Source organism: Bos grunniens, chromosome 10 (assembly GCF_055505025.1).
Source record: "Bos grunniens cultivar Pamir isolate PY7600 chromosome 10, Bosgru_T2T1.0, whole genome shotgun sequence".
Lineage (NCBI taxonomy): Eukaryota > Metazoa > Chordata > Mammalia > Artiodactyla > Bovidae > Bos > Bos grunniens.
The window spans coordinates 80,190,439-80,204,948 of record NC_141174.1 but is presented as its reverse complement, the minus strand read 5'-3'; the positions used below and the strand labels follow the sequence as shown (position 1 = coordinate 80,204,948).

Genomic DNA, 14,510 nt, shown 5'->3' with positions numbered 1-14,510 from the left:
ACTAGAACATGTTCATAACACCCAACATGCTCGCATGCTTATGTAAGACACGCCCTCAGCTTCCAAGGACTGACGCGCAGATGGATAATTTGACTGAAGGCACAATCCATTGCCTGGCCAGTGATCTATGACCTGTGTGGCTTGGCTAGGACAGATAAATTGTACAAACAAATGTCTCTTTTTTGAGAGTTTGAACTAAGAGATGCAGTGATTCTACAAGACAATGGTGATGTTCCTTCTGGAAGCTCAAGGAGACTTGGTGCCTGGAGTGGCCATTTGGGGCAGGTACAAGCTGATGAGTAATTACTTTGGTAGGGGCAGGGATCCCTCCATCTCTTTTTTTTTCTTTTTTTTATGATTGAAGTGTAGTTGATTTACAATTTATGTTAGTTTCAGGTGTACACCAAAGTGATTCAGTTATACATATTCAGCTATGTATATTCACATATGTGTATATATGAATATATATTCTTTTTCAGACACTTTCCATTATAAGTTATTGCAACAAGCTGATGAGTAATGAGGAGCTCAGTCTGCCCATCATAGAGAATAATAGAGAAAATAGAGAAGAGATGGATGAGAGTCTACTCAGTTGCAGAGACATAAGAGTGAAGGGCCCTCCTCTGTAATGACTTCCCAGGTCAAGACACTGACAGCTTTATTTCCTATTCCTGAATTTGATGAAGTTGCCAGTACCCATATATCAAACCCCTCTTTATTGAGCGCTTTTGGGAAGGTCATTATTTCTCATGACTAAAAAACAGTTTGAATAAAGCTCTCTCTCTGCACCAAGTGTAGCCCTTCCCCCTTTCTGAGGAATTAGAAAGATGCCTATTTCTAATTAAACTTTTTGAATTCTTGGTGCCCAGACACTGCCTCAGATATTTGACTGGCACCATGTAGGTCTATGGCTCAGGTTAGTTCAAGCCAGACTTTTCTCAATGTCACCAGAAACACTAGAGTTTACATTCCTGTCCTCCCTGACCTCTAGCACTGCAGTATCCACCTTGCCTGAATTAACACCTGTGCTTTTCATGGAACACACACCTAAGGCAACTCTATAGAGTGCTGTGGAAGCAAAGGCCACTCAAATGAGAATAGGGGCTATGGACTTCCCTGGTGGTCCAGTGGTTAAGACTCTGTGCTTCTGATGCAGGGGGCCCAGATTCAATCACTGGTCAGGGAACTAGAATGCAAATGGTGACAAATGGTGTGGTCAAGACCTCTTACATTTGTCACAGGTAATATCCTAATTTCATCTGGTAATTGCATAGCCATCTGTTAGCTAACTGGCTTTATCCAGAGGAAAAATAAACTTCTCATATCTTTATGACAGAAGGTAGTTTGAGAGTGAGGCGTCCTCCAAGCTAGGTTCTTATTCTCCCATGGAGACTGGGAGGAAGGGTGCCATCTTTCTTGATTCTACTTCAAAGAGATGGTTCCAAGGTCCTGAAGAAAGACTTGCTGGGTCACAAAGCTGGCCAGAGGCTGATTTAAAATTTAAAACTAAAGATTTATGTACATTTAAGATTTATATACATAAACATACTTTAATATTTATGTACATTTCAAAGAACAGACAGAACTCACAAGTTTTCTAAAGTATATATCTCAGAAAAGGGTAAGAGACAGCTCTTCTCTTATTTTCAGCAGGGAGAATTTAGCCTTGTAGATGAAAAATTAATCAGTCAATCTAATAAACAAATGGAAACTTCTATTTGAGCTGACTTTGAGGATTATAACCCAGGAGGAGCATCTCAGAAAGCTCTGAGAACTGTTGAACCAGTAAGAAGTCAAGACACAGTTATATGAGTTTCTTGACGTATGACATATGACAAAGGGTTGTATATCAAATGACATATTATTGACAGTTTATGTAATCCAGATCTAAACTTCATTATGGGCTTCCCTGGTGGCTCAAATGACAAAGAATCTTCCTGCAATGTGGGAGACCTGGGTTCACTTCCTAGGTTGGGAAGATCCCCTGGAGAAAGGAATGGCAACCCACTCCAGTATTCTTGCCTGGGAAATCCCATGGACAGAGGAGTCTGGCAAGCTACAGTCCATTGGGTCACAGAGAGTCTGACATGACTGAGCGACTAACACACACACACACACACACACACACACTTCATCATGGTAGATCAAGTTACACCTTATAAGGTCAAAAAGAAATGTTATCTTTTGAGGGTGTGGCCTCCCTATGTGGCAAGTGGGATCTTCCCTGATCAGGGATAGAACCCATGTCCCCTGCATTGGGAACCCAGAGTCTTAACCACTGGACAACCAGGGAAGTCAGAAATGCTATCTTTAAGTTGTCCTGTTGATTCTAAGAGAATGTTGCTTTTTATGTTTGAGCAGGTATTCCTGCCAACTGGGGAGGTTTGGTTGATGCATAATTCAGATACACAATGCACAGCAGGGAAGAGAGGAGGCTAAAGGGCAGAGAAGAAATTTTTCTGTTTAAATTTTTCTTGTCTTGCTATAACATATGAATTTTACCTCACAGCCTCTTACTTTACTTCTATTTGACCTTACCCAGCCCTCTGGGAGTCCATTCCTGCAATGCTTTTTGCTTCTCCAAGCTTTGTCAACTATTAGGTAAATGCCTGTGCTGGGCTAGGTAGGAATCAAAGTGGGCACACCTGATTCCCGTCTGATAGTGACAGAGGACTAGAAATCAAAATGAAGATCACCTTTGACTGGAGAGCTTTTTTGTTTCTGATCTTTAACTATAAAAATACACATTCATTGTAAAATTTCAGCCAGTACCGAAAATAAACCATAAAATAAACCATGAGAATTTTATCAGCCAATTCTACTCTCCAGCAGCAAACATTATTAATTAAGCAATTTGTGCTTTTGAGACCATGAACCTCAGATGGGTCTTGAACCCACATCTTTTAACTGAGATCATACACTTGGTCTTAGGACTTAATAAAGCTTAGGTTCTTGATGTCTTGTCACAGAAAGAATTCATTTAGAGACAGTGATAGGTAAGGAGTGGACTTAGGAGAAGCACATTCCACAGACAGGTTGTGGACTGTCAGAAGGTGAGAGGCCCTAAAATATGGGGTGGTTAATTGTTGCTGGAGTCCAGCTCCAGCAGCCAGGGAATCAGCCTGAAGGGGTGAGGGTGTTGGTGGATGATGAAGTAGCCTCTGACTCATAGTACGGAACTACATCGGTGGACGATGATGTAGTCTCTGACTCATAGTACGGAACTACATGTTTATTTCAAGCTTCAGCTTCTCTTTTATACTTTGACAAAAAGCATTAGGTCAGAGGTCTGACGTTTTTAGTTTCCCCCACCCAGATTTGGGGCTTCCCTGGTGGCTCAGAGGTTAAAGAGTCTGCCTGGAATGCGGGAGACCTGGATTCTATCCCTGGGTCGGGAAGATCCCCTGGAGAAGGAAATGGCAACCCACTCCAGTACTCTTGCCTGGAGAATCCCATGGAGGGAGGAGCCTGGTAGGCTACAGTCCATGGGGTCGAAAAGAGTCAGACACAACTGATCGACTTCACTTTCACCCAAATTTACTGTACTTAACTTGTGATTACATTGTAACTCCTGCTACATTCCTCAGTTTATTTCTTTTCTTTCTAAATCCTGTTTGCCCCTAGCATCTTAAGATCACTATCTCCTAAAAAAGGCTTCTAGCTATTCTTAATCATTCCTAAACCCTAAACTCAGCAATGCCAAAGAATGCTCAAACTACCACACAATTGCACTCATCTCACACGCTAGTAAAGTAATGCTCAAAATTCTCCAAGCCAGGCTTTAGCAATACGTGAACCGTGAACTTCAGATGTTCAAGCTGGTTTTAGAAAAGGCAGAGGAACCAGAGATCAAATTGCCAACATCCTCTGGATCATCGAAAAAGCAAGAGAGTTCCAGAAAAGCATCTATTTCTGCTTTATTGACTATGCCAAAGCCTTTGACTGTGTGGGTCACAATAAACTGGAAAATTCTGAAAGAGATGGGAATACCAGACCACCTGATCTGCCTCTTGAGAAACATATATGCAGGTCAGGAAGCAACAGTTAGAACTGGACATGGAACAACAGACTGGTTCCAAATGGAAAAAGGAACACGTCAGGGCTGTATATTGTCACCCTGCTTATTTAATTTATATGCAGAGTACATCATGAGAAACGCTGGGCTGGAAGAAGCACAAGATGGAATCAAGATTGCTGGGAGAAATATCAATAACCTCAGATATGCAGATGACACCACCCTTATGGCAGAAAGTGAAGAGGAACTACAAAGCCTCTTGATGAAAATGAAAGAGGAGAGTGAAAAAGTTGGCTTAAAGCTCAACATTCAGAAAACGAAGATCATGGCATCTGGTCCCATCACTTCATGGGAAATAGATGGGGAAACAGTGGAAACAGTGTCAGACTTTATTGTTTTGGGCTCCAAAATCACTGCAGATGGTGACTGCAGCCATGAAATTAAAAGACGCTTACTCCTTGGAAGAAAAGTTATGACCAACCTAGATAGCATATTGAAAAGCAGAGACATTACTTTGCCAACAAAGGTCCATCTAATCAAGGCTATGGCTTTTCCTGTGGTCATGTATGGATGTGAGAGTTGGACTGTGAAGAAAGCTGAGTGCCGAAGAATTGATGCTTTTGAACTGTGGTGTTGGAGAAGACTCTTGAGAGTCCCTTGGACTGCAAGGAGATCCAACCAGTCCATTCTGAAGGAGATCAGTCCTGGGATTTCTTTGGAAGGAATGATGCTAAAGCTGAAACTCCAGTACTTTGGTCACCTCATGCGAAGTGTTGACTCATTGGAAAAGACTGTTGCTGGGAGGGATTTGGGGCAAGAGGAAAAGGGGATGACAGAGGATGAGATGGCTGAATGGCATCACTGGACATGAGTCTGAGTGAACTCCGGGAGTTGGTGATGGACAGGGAGGCCTGGCATGCTGCGATTCATGGGGTCGCAAAGAGTTGGACACGACTGAGCGACTAAACTGAACTGAACTGAACTGAAACTCAGCAATCTTCTTTTGCCATAAATGTTTCCCTCACAAACAGGTCTCAGATAACAATCCTTCAAATGGCCTCAAGCTGCAGCCTACGTGCTCATCCTGGGACATTCTTTGTAAAGATCCTTGAACAAATGTCAATGGTTATTTTATAGATTATTTTCTGGGCACAACTGTAGAAGGCTTTTTGCTTTCTCATGCTCCTCTCAAGCACCTTAACATTCTTTCCAGCCAACTCAACTGAAGAAAGGAAAGAACAAGTCAGAATCACAAGGCCTAACTCCCTCATCCTGGGGCCGTGCCTGCGAGATGAGGAGAGGGGGTTGGGGCTGTGCCTCCATTTTGTCAGTAATGCCTAACGTGGCTCCTGACAAGTTTTTATGGGTTGGGTAATTTCATAGGCTAATAAGTGGGAGATTTCCAGGAATTAGGCCACTGCCCACTTTTTGGACTTTCATGATTGGCCTCAGAACTGTCATGACACTGGTGGGTGTGTCATGAATTATAATGAATGTATAATGAGTCTCAAGGTCCACTGGAAGTCAAATCTTCTGCCATCTTGAGCTGCGTTGGTTCTAACCAGTTTTTTGGGTTTTTTTTTTGTCTTTCAAACTTTTATTTAAGGGAACTGATCCATGATGGATTTTAGATCTTGTTGAATGCAGCCACGTCCCTAGACTGTACATACTTGTCAAAAGCAGTGATCTGCTCCTCCAGCATGTCTGTTCCAAGTTTGTCATCTTCAACTACACATTGTATTTGAAATTTTTTAACGCCATACCCAACTGGAACTAGTTTAGAAGAGCCCCAGACCAAGCCGTCTGCTTGAATGCTTCTGACGCATTCCTCTAGTTTTGCCATATCAGTCTCATCATCCCAAGGTTTCATGTCTAATAACGTGGAAGACTTGGAGACAAGTGCTGATTTTTTGGCTTTCTTTGACTCATACTGGGCAAGGCGTTCTTCTCTTAGCTCTTGGCTTCTTCACTTTCCTCCTCCTCCTCAGATCCAAAGAGATCAATGCCATCATCATCTTTACTATCTGTAGCTCCTCTTTCTGTGGTGTCTTCCACATTGGCAGGGCCATACTTGCCCAAAGCTTTCTTCACTCCTGGCAGGCTGGCCTTTTCCTTCTCATAAGATTTGATGTGATTATACCAATGCAGGGCATGACATAAGTCGGCAGGTGGTGGGCCAGAGATGCCTTCAAATACTGCCACATCTGCTTGTGATGGCACATACCCCTCCATGTAACTCTTGTCCGCCAACTAGTCATTGAGCACCTGGAGGCCAGCAGGGCTTTTCAAAACGCATGGCGATGGCTAATCTAGAACTGGGAGGCAGTGGAGGAAAAGAGGCGAGCAACTGGTCAGTGCCAAGCGCTGAGGAAAAAAGGCGGTTCTAACCGGTTTTTGTCATGCCCTACCGCTGTGTCTTTCTTTTAAAGGTTGTTCCCTGCCCCCTTCCCTCCTGTTTCACTTGTAGAACATGCACATATTTATTTATACAAACTTTTATTTTACAAAAATGGGATGGCATTATATGAATTGTCTGCAAACTGATATTCTAAAATATCATTCCATGTCAATACCAACAAAACTACATAATTTACTTTTAGATGTCACATTTATAAACAATGGACGCTGAGATTTCTAGTATATTGTTAACGGTGCTAAAATTTATTAGCATAAATTCCTACTCTTAGTTCTTGTTGTTGTTTAGTCACTAAGTTGTGTCCAACTCCTTTGCGACCCCATGGACTGTAGCCTGTCAGGCTTCTCTGTCTGTGGGATTTCCCAGGCAAGATCACTGGAGTGGGCTGCCATTTCTTCCCCAGGGGGTCTTCCTAACCCAGTGATTGAAACTGCATCTCTTGCATTGCAGGCAGGATTTTTTACTGCTGAGTCACTAGGGAAGCCCTGATTATCTTGTAATAGAATATAAAAGTTTCTTCCCTATTACAGGGTGGCTGCATTTTTATATTCTATATTTACTGATATAGAAAGAATACATGTATATATATACATATGTGTTTAAAATATTTAATGTGGTTATTTCTAGCTGGTGTAATTATGGATGATTTAGAAAATATTTTAATTAATTAATGTATTTATTTATTTTTGGCTGCACTGGGTCTTTGCAGCTGCTCTTGAGCTTTCTCTCGTCATGGCGAGTGGGAGCTACTCTCTAGTTGCGGTTCGTGGGCTTCTCGTTGTGGTAGCTTCTCTTGTTGCGTTACTCGGCCTTTATGTGCACGGGCTTCAGTACAGTAGTTGCTGCTCACAGGCTTAGTTGCTCCAAGGCATGTGGAATCTCCCCGGACCACGGATCTAACTGATGTCCCCTGTATTGGCAGGCAGAATCCTATCCACTGGACCACCAGGGAAGTCCTGAATGATTTTTTTAAAGTCCTGCTTCTCCTTATTTCTTTAAAATGAAAATGTTCTGTTCACACAAAAAAGGAAAAATTTCCCAGAACTGAACTTCTGCTCAGGTCAGAGTCCGGTGGAACCATCACATCTACCTCGGAATGCAAGGAATGAGCCCTAACATTGCATTAGTTTTTTTGGCAGCCTCATCCTTTACCACTTCAAACTGACCTTTCAGTCCACTAAAACCTTCATATTGATTTAACACTTTCACATGAACTGCGTCCTTGCTTTACTTGTTTGGTTCATTTTTTAGTGTAAGAGACTTGTCATTTGTCCCTGCTCATAGTTTGATCACATCAGAGAACAACCAGTGTGGTTTTGTAATTGGTGAAGGCCCTTTTTTTCCTCAGCAGGATCCTTTGGGGGAAACAAAATACTGGAGCTTCACACAGGAGAACTAGCTGTCCCCTTTGAGCCCCTCAGGTAATTTTTCTTGGAACATTTTGAAATCTGACTTGAAATCTATAAAAGTTATGTCTGACCATCTTTCTTTGACATTCCAGGAAGTGACAAAAACAAAATAGTAACAGACTCATAGACACAGAGGACAAAGGAGTGGTAGCCAGAGGGGACAGGGCTGAGGGAGCAGGTGAAATGGGTGAATGGGATGAAGTACAGGCTCCTAGTTATAAAATAAACAAGTCATGGGGGTGTAATGTACAGCTCAGGGGCTAGTGTCAATAATATTGTAATAACTGTGTTGGTGACAGATGGTTACTAGGCTTATCATGGTGATCATTATATAATGTATAAAAATATCAATCACTATGTCATATACCTGAAACTAGTATAATATATCAATTATAATTCAATGTAAAAAAATTCTAGTAAGTGAAACTGTCAATAGGGCAAGAATATACTAGGTGCTCTGCTTCCAGCAGAGGGAGACTTGGAATTGATGCCCTGATTCTGGGACCTCTGGCACCTTGGTATCTTGCCTTGGAACAGTTTTGCAACCTGAATTTAAAAACCATCATCCCTCCATGTCTTCCTTTAATCTTAACATCTATTCTGTAACTCCTGCCAGGTGTTATTTTCCTGTCATCCAAATGCTTTCACTTACAGTTTTGTGATTTCCTTTTGGACTTATACACTAACTGTTGAATCTTTAATTAGATCTGCTTCCTCTGAACACTGTTATCTTTCCATGGTCCTCCTCCAGTCATGAGTTCTACATCAACTATTTGTCTTCTTGTGAAAAGATTCGGCCTTGCAGACGCCGCCACCCCAGAGCTTCCCTTGCTGTCTAGCTATGGTCAACCCCACTGTGTTCTTCGACATTGCTGTTGACGGCGAGCCCTTGGGCCGTGTCTCTTTTGAGCTGTTTGCAGACAAAGTTCCAAAGACAGCAGAAAACTTTCATGCTCTGAGCACTGGAGAGAAAGGATTTGGTTATAAAGGTTCCTGCTTTCACAGAATAATTCTGGGATTTATGTGTCAGGGTGGTGACTTCACACGCCATAATGGTACTGGTGGCAAGTCCATCTATGGCGAGAAATTTGATGATGAGAATTTCATTCTGAAGCATACAGGTCCTGGCATCTTGTCCATGGCAAGTGCTGGCCCCAACACAAATGGTTCCCAGTTTTTCATCTGCACTGCCAAGACTGAGTGGTTGGATGGCAAGCATGTGGTCTTTGGCAAGGTGAAAGAGGGCATGAATACTGTGGAAGCCTTGGAGCGCTTTGGGTCCAGGAATGGCAAGACCAGCAAGAAGATCACCATTGCTGACTGTGGACAAATCTAATAAATCTGACTTGTGTTTTACTTAAGCACCAGACCATTCCTTCTGTAGCCCAGGAGAGCACCCCTTCACCCCATGTGCTTGAAATATCCTATAATCTTTGTGCTCTTGCTACAGTTCTTTGGGTTCCATATTTTCCTTATCCCCCTCCAAGTTTAGCTGGATTGCAAAGTTAAATTTATGATTATGAAATAAAAACTAAACAATTAAAAAAAAAGAAAAGATTCAAGTTCCTTTCCCATCTGGTCTCTGATGCAGCACTTCCAGGCTTTAGGATTTTATTAAAGTTAACTAATTATAGAGTAAAATCCCTTGAAATTGATAAAAAAGAAATGATATTCCCTCTTATTCCAAACAATCTTAGAATGTCACCATTTTTTTCATAAAAGAACATAGCTTAATCTTTGTAGGGTTAGAAAGGATATAATTTCAGAATTAAAAAGTATTGAAAAAATATGATTTCATTTTAGACCAGAAATCCTTTATCACGGTCCAGCTCCATTCTGCAGATTCATGTAGGAAACCACTACTGTAATACCTGTTTGCTTGTTTGTTTTTAATTTATTTATTTTTAAATTAAAGATAATTGCTTTAAAGAATTTTGTTTTCTATCAAACCTCAACATGAATCAGCCATAGGTGTACATATATCCCCTCCCTCTTGAACCTCCCTCCCATCTCCCTCCCCATCCCACTCCTCTAGATTGATGCAGAGCCCCTGTTTGAGTTCCCTGAGACATACAGCAAATTCCCATTGGTTATCTATTTTACATATGGTAATGTAAGCTTCCACGTTACTCTCTCCATACATCTCACTCTCTCCTCCGCTCTCCCCGTGTCCGTAGGTCTGTTCTCTATGTCTCTGTCTCCATTTGAATATTGATTTACTTATTTGGTTCTTCCAAGTCTTAGTTTGGCTTCCCAGGTGGTCCAGTGGTAAAGAATTTGCCTGCCAATGCAGGAGACATAAGAGACGCAGGTTTGATCCTTGGGTTGGGAAGATCTCCTGGAGAAGGAAAGGGCAACCCACTCCAGAATTCTTGCCTGGAAAACTCAGTGGGTAAAGGAGCCTGGTGGGCTACAGTCTATGGGTCACAAAGAGTCAGACACGACTGAGTGACCACACACACACACACACACACACACAGGTCTTAGTTGCGGCGCACAGGCTGGGATCTTTAGTTGAGGCATGTGAACTCTTAGTTGCGGCAGGTAGGATCTAGTTCCTTGCCAGGGATTGAACGCTGGCCCCCTGCATTGGGAGCCCAGAGTCCTAGCCACTGGACCACCAAGGAAGTCCCTCTAATACATATTTAGGCAGCTTTATTTGGACACTTTTCTCTTTCCCTGAAAATTATGGGAAGTACATGATGCCGGTTTTTTTAGTTACCGTATAATTTACCAGAGGTCCATAAATCTTTTGTTATAAGTCACAAGCCCTCCCCCAAATCCTGTTCTCTGACCCCATGTCAATTATCGGGTGTCAGCCTTGTGCTCTTTCTTTTCCAAAGTCATACTCTTCACACAAAGATGAAAATACCATCCACAACCCTATGTCCTTCAGAGTCATTTTTGTCCCAGGCTTCTTAAGGTTGTATAACTTGTTTTCACATGTATCAACTCAAATACGAGATTGCCTAATTTTAACAGACTCCACATCAGGCCTCAGAACACACTGGAGGAAGGAGTATCATTAGCAAGGTCAGGTCTGCAGAGCGTTCCTCCTACCCTTTTACATAATCACCAACAGACTGGGGTCTTGTCTTCCTGGGTTGGAGGAGGGCTCTGTGCATATATTGGCATCAACAGATCCTCCTTAATCTTGGAATTCATCATACTCACAAGTGTCAAGCTAGGATTGTCTTTCCTCCTCAACCCTAGTGAAGAGTGGTATTTAGTAGGATAAAGGTAAAGACTTCTCTGGTATAATAATGGTGAATAATGCTATGGAGAACAGTCAACATGAGCAAATGAAGAAATGGTTTGTCTTGAGCTATTCCCCCTGGATGGTGTTGGGACTGACCCTCAAAAATCTCAGGTGCCTCACTTGCTTCTTTCCGCTAGACCAGGACCCTGGGGACTTCCCCGGTGGTCCAGTGGTTGAGAGTCTACCTTGCAATGCAGGGGATGTGGGTCTGATCCTTGGTCAGGGAACTAGGGTCCCACATGCTGTGGGGCAACTAAGCCCATGCACTGCCATAACTGAAGAGAAGCCCATGTACTGAAACTAAGACCTGACACAGCAAATAAATATTTTTTAAAAAGAGAGAGTTATAGATAGACCAGGACCCTGGTAGAGAGGGTGGAGCTCAGAGAGAAAAGACCCTCTAGACCCCATCTAAGGAGGATTCAGTGTGAACTGATAGGTCACATGATGAGAAAAGTGATGTCTTGCATCAGTTGTTGCACACTATCATCAGTCAGTAGGATTATTTTCTATCTGGTTACAGACTCTACCTGCAGCTGTGGGCTTTTGGTATGACATGCCAGAGTGAAGAGGTATTCATCAAGATTTCATCACCCTTTTGGCAATGAAATCAGACTGCATTTTTAGCACACGTATTTTGGTGTCTATCCTCGAGGAGGAAGTTATATTTAGCACATTTTCTGCTAGCCGCTGAACAGTGCAAGACCTTCTGAGTCTGGAGTTAGTCACAGCCCTTTATGTCTGTCTGTGGAAGGTCTCCTTGTAAACTGCTAGGCCTGTGAGGAGCCTGAATTTATAGCGTGAACTGTAACCATAAATCCTTAGAACCCACCAGGAAAGGTGCCGATTGGGTGGTATGTTCACGGTGATTTCTTAGTCCCTGCCCTGGGAAGGTTAGGAAGGCCCCTGTCAGATAGAGTGTGTGTGTGTGCACACTGGCATGCATTCATGTGCTGCGTGTGGTAGTATAAACAGGGCACTCTGACTGACCTTCCTCAGACTTAAAAAAATTTTTTTTGAGTGGAGTATCGTTGATGTACAATGTGTTAGTTTCTGTTGTACAGCAAAGTGAATCAGCTATACATATACATGTATCCATTTTTTTTAGATTCTTTTCCCATACAGGTTATTACAGAGTATTGAGAAGAGTTTCCTGTATAACTAGTGTATAACTATACATTAGTCAATCTATTTTATATATCAATTACAAGTTCCCAATTTATCCCCTCCCTCTTTTCTCCCCTGGTAGTCATAAGTTTGTTTTCTACCTCTGTGAGTCTATTTCTGTTTTGTAAGTAGGTTCATTTATACCCTCAGATCCTTCTTGTACCTGCTTCTGAGCAATGTGTTTGCACTGTGTTGGAAAATCAGGTCAGTATGTTATGCAGCCTCCCAAAGAGAAGTGGTTCTGGAGCACACAGGGGATGGACTTTCAGGGCCATAGGCCCTACTTCTCTACATGGATCTTCTGTGTCAAGGGTCAGAGACACAAAGTCCCTTAGATCAGTGCCTGCAGACAGGGGGCATCAGAATCTCCCAGGGCATGTGTTTAAATGCAGATGTCACGGTCTAACTCCACACAGGTAGACTGAATCAGACTCTGGGGTATACAGTCTGGGAATCTATATTTAAAAAAGTACCCCAAGTTGTTTTGTGATGTGAGCAGGTTTGCTGACTACTGTCTCACTTGGCCTTTTCTCCAAGGGGATGGTAGCAGCACTCAGTGCTGGCATCAAGCCCTTTTGACTTTACCTCCTAAACATTTCTTGAATCTTCTATGTGTCCACTAGTCCCTGGCCAAGTCCAGGCTGCCAGCATCTCTGGCCTGAACCACTGCAGTGGCCTCCAAGCTTCCCCTGCAGGGACTCACCCCCCACCAGTCAGTATCCACATAGCAGCAGCGAGAGTGGTCATTTCCAGTCTCAGATTCTGTCACACTCCCCTAGATTCTGACCTTGACTCTGGTTATTGTTTCCCATTGCTTTTAGATGAACACGACATTCTTCTCACAGCCAGAGGCCCAGATCCCCATCCACCTCTCCAGCCTCATCTCCCAGCCATTGTCCCTGCTAATCCACAGACCTGCCCCCACCCCCTTCGCTGCCCTTCCTTCAGGCTCAGAGGTCATCACCTCTCCAGGTATGCCTTCCCAACCTCTCAGGGGCCACACTTTTCAGTTGCAGTTTTATACTGATTGATGTAATAATGTGATTAAACACAAGTTTCCATGTAGAATGTAATTTCCCATAAAGGCAGGGACCATGTTTCTTCATTATCATAGCCCTAGTGCTTAGCACACAGTAAGCACTAAATACCTGCCTTGGGAATTCTTTGGCAGTCCAGTGGTTAGGATTCGGCACTCTCACTGCCAGGGTCCCAGGTTCGATCCCTGGTTGGGGCATTAAGATCTCACAAGGATCTTGTGATGTGGCCAAAAAAAAAAAAAAAGCAACCCCCCTGTCCTGGCCTCCATATGGCAGGTGTTGGCAATCAAGCAATCTTCAGTCACAGAGAAGATGCAGGTCCTGGGATGGACCTGAGCTTTGTAATTATACCCAAATTACATTATGTAATAAAATCACATACAGATTACTAATTTGTCTATTCATTCATTCATAATGGCAAATGCAGTATTAAGTGCCATTTTGAGATGCTGAATTCTGTGCCTAGCTGGAGTCAGCCAGCACAGCAGGCACTGCTGGTAATGATTTGAACACGTTTGGACACTTGGCACACCTCACTTCTCTTGGCTCATTCAAAATAAACATTTACTGAACAAGAACTAGGTGCCAGACATGCCCCTTATTGCTTAAGCAGCTTGTGGTCTGGGGAGGAAAGACAGACATGAAACAAGTGACTACAAGTGTAAGTTTTACAAAGGGGCATTTGAGTAAGCCACGGAGACACCAGAAGGGATGCAGGTCTCGTCTGGGAGGGGGTCAGTGGCAGGCTTCCCTGCATAATGCATAAGGAATACTTGAACTGAGGTTGAGGATGAGTGGTTTCCCTGGTGGCTCAGATGGTAAAGAATCTGCCTGTAATGCAGGAGACCGGGGTTCTATCCCTGGGCCTGGAAGATCACCTGGAGAAGGGCATGGCAACCCACTCCAGTATTCTTGCCTGGAGAATCCCATGGATAGAGGAGCCTGGCAGGGTGCAGTCTATGAGGTCGGAATGAGCTGGACACCACTGAGTGGCTAACACCAGGTAGAGGCCAAGGTGAACTTCAGATGACAGGGCTATTTAATGGACAGCAGGGAGCACTCAGTTCAGCCTAATTCTCTTGTGAATTGGGGCTTGGCCCACCCACCCCTCATCTATCCTCTCAAGTGGTTGGCTGAGATGACCTGTGCTGACCTGGAGACTGGGCGGGGTCCAGAGGGCAGATGATGCACTAAATGGGAGGTGGGG

At 43.2% G+C, this 14,510-nt stretch overlaps 1 non-coding gene and 2 pseudogenes across 3 annotated transcripts; 2 read left to right on the top strand and 1 right to left on the bottom strand.

Annotated features, from left to right (window-relative positions):
- Positions 1-1,113: 1,113 nt before the first annotated feature.
- On the top strand, positions 1,114-1,186 carry TRNAR-UCU (transfer RNA arginine (anticodon UCU)). Its single transcript has one exon. It is a non-coding gene; the product is annotated as a tRNA-Arg (tRNA).
- Positions 1,187-3,892: 2,706 nt separating this feature from the next.
- Positions 3,893-7,165, bottom strand: LOC147365096 (elongation factor 1-beta pseudogene; annotated as a pseudogene). The gene is made up of 2 exons (XR_015133792.1): positions 7,139-7,165; positions 3,893-6,319 (listed from the first exon to the last, which is right to left on the bottom strand). The product of XR_015133792.1 is annotated as an elongation factor 1-beta pseudogene (transcript).
- A 1,475-nt stretch (positions 7,166-8,640) lies between these two features.
- Positions 8,641-9,395, top strand: LOC147365095 (peptidyl-prolyl cis-trans isomerase A pseudogene; annotated as a pseudogene). Its single transcript, XR_015135132.1, has one exon. The product of XR_015135132.1 is annotated as a peptidyl-prolyl cis-trans isomerase A pseudogene (transcript).
- The last annotated feature ends 5,115 nt before the right edge of the window (positions 9,396-14,510 follow it).